This window comes from Octopus bimaculoides, chromosome 10, assembly GCF_001194135.2.
Source record: "Octopus bimaculoides isolate UCB-OBI-ISO-001 chromosome 10, ASM119413v2, whole genome shotgun sequence".
Taxonomy (NCBI): Eukaryota; Metazoa; Mollusca; class Cephalopoda; order Octopoda; family Octopodidae; genus Octopus; species Octopus bimaculoides.
Window position 1 is genome coordinate 83,968,776 of NC_068990.1, and position 2,320 is coordinate 83,971,095.

Consider the following 2,320-nt stretch of genomic DNA (forward strand, 5'->3'; position numbering starts at 1 on the left):
ATATATATATATATATACTGGAAGGTTTGGAGGGGATGGACAGGAATTATATATTGGAAAAAATAATAAGGTACTCAGATATCTGCATGGTTGTACATTTACAGATTTTTATTAATATGTCACATGTTTTTAAATATTAGCGCTTGCACCTATTCTTGTAGGTTCTTCAAAATAGGATTTGAGAGAAATATATTTTGAAATTTTAAATTTTGAAATATATTTTGAAGAACCTACAAGAATAAGTGCAAGCCCTAATATTTATAAAACATGTAACATATTCATAAAAATCTGTATATATGTATGTATATATGTATGTGTACATATATGCATTAATATATATGTATGCATATATATATGTGTATGTATATATATGTATGTATATATATATATGTGTGTGTGTATGTATATACAGATGTGTATGCATATATGTATGTATATATATATATATATGTGTGTGTGTGTGTGTGTGTGTGTGTGTGTGTGTGTGTGTATGTCTATATATATATGTACATATAATATGTGTATATATATATATGTGTGTGTGTGTGTGTGTGTGTGTGTTTGTGTTTGTAGTTACATTTATGAATATACATACAAAAACAAATATATATTTGGATATAATAAAATGGAGAAAATGCTAAAAAAAATTAAAGGTAACAAGTTGAATATATGCATAAAAATGCTTCCATAGCATAGGTTAAACATTATCGTGAATATCAACAAAGACCAGAGATGGCAATTAAAAATAGATTATAGTCCATCAGGTACAGGTGAAATGAAATGAACCTCTGCGAGACTGTAGATTACAATATTTGCACTACGATCAAAAGTAAAAATCAACGAGTAAATAGACATGTTTAAAAGCAGAGAAAGTGGCATAGTAGAGTAGAATATTATGTCTTGATTTAATCTTTATATCAACAGCTGTTTCTTTGAACTATATTATTTTTTATATTTACATATTTAAATACGTTTAAATATATTTAAAACATTTTATATGTACATATTTAAATTTTTTTTATTTACTATAGCTGATATCTCTCCTATCTCTTCCTGTCTTTTGTTAACATTAGCGATCGTCAATTTGTTAAAATTAGATCCAGCACCTTAATTGATATGAAACAGAATACATTTATTTTTAATAACCATACTAAGCTAATTGTATCAAGTATTGTTTTTCCATACATAGTGTATATATATATATATATATATATATATATATTGGGGATGTACTTGCATAGCAAGTGACCTGATCTGAGATCGTGTGCTGGAAGGAAAACAATTGCAGCGTGGAAGGTGTTTATAAGCCATTTAAAATAACACACAAAAACCATTAGATTCACTACAACATTTAAATTTAATTTGCCAAAATATTTTCGTCGCTTTGAGACTGCGACCTGTTCACTGACAGGTATGCAGCACAGAATTTTGTCAGTGAACAGGTCGCGGTATGTTTGTACGTGTGTATACTTGTGTATGGTCAATAGTATGTAAGTGTGATGCTATATAGATATATACAGTGAATGCACGTAGCCAGATAATAAGGGTGTTGCACTCATGATCGCAACTTCGTGGCGTCGATTACACTTCATTTCGCGTTGCTCCAGTTCACTCACGTTTAAACGAGAACTCCTGTGACAGACTGGTGTCTCGTTCAGAATATCATGTTCTCGGTCGCATACACCATGGAAACCAGGTAACCTAGAACTCCAGATAGTATTTCATTTTATTATATATGTACATTGTTAGATACTAGATACATGTAGAAGCCACCTTGATCTATCATTCCTCCATTTTGCTTTTATCTCAGATTTTTAACCACATTCATAACACTTATCAAGTTTTCTCCAATTAATTTTCTTATAATTTTAGCAATTTTTACTCACTTTTTCTTTAATTCAAAATTATTTCCCCACAATTTTGTTAGATTGGTATCATTGAAAATTGCGTTTTCTCTATTCTATTCTTATCTTTTTTGGTGGAGTTGAAAGGTTGGTTTAGTATTTTTGTCAAAATTCTCGAACATACCACATATATATATACATATAGACTCGGCTATGTCAAGATGGACTTATGTATTCTTCCTCACATTTGGATTTTTATGTATTCTCTCTCCCACTTGGATTTGAAATGTTGCCACATTTATAATATGTCTTTTCTACAGTAATTTTTCTGCATTTTCGTGCAGCTGAAGATTGCTCTTCATATTGCATTTAAGGTAATGCTCGCATTACTTAAATAAATTGAAGTAGCATGAAACGTGCGTACTGCAATCACCTTTGAAATCCGTGTTGCTTATGTTTTGATATATATATATATA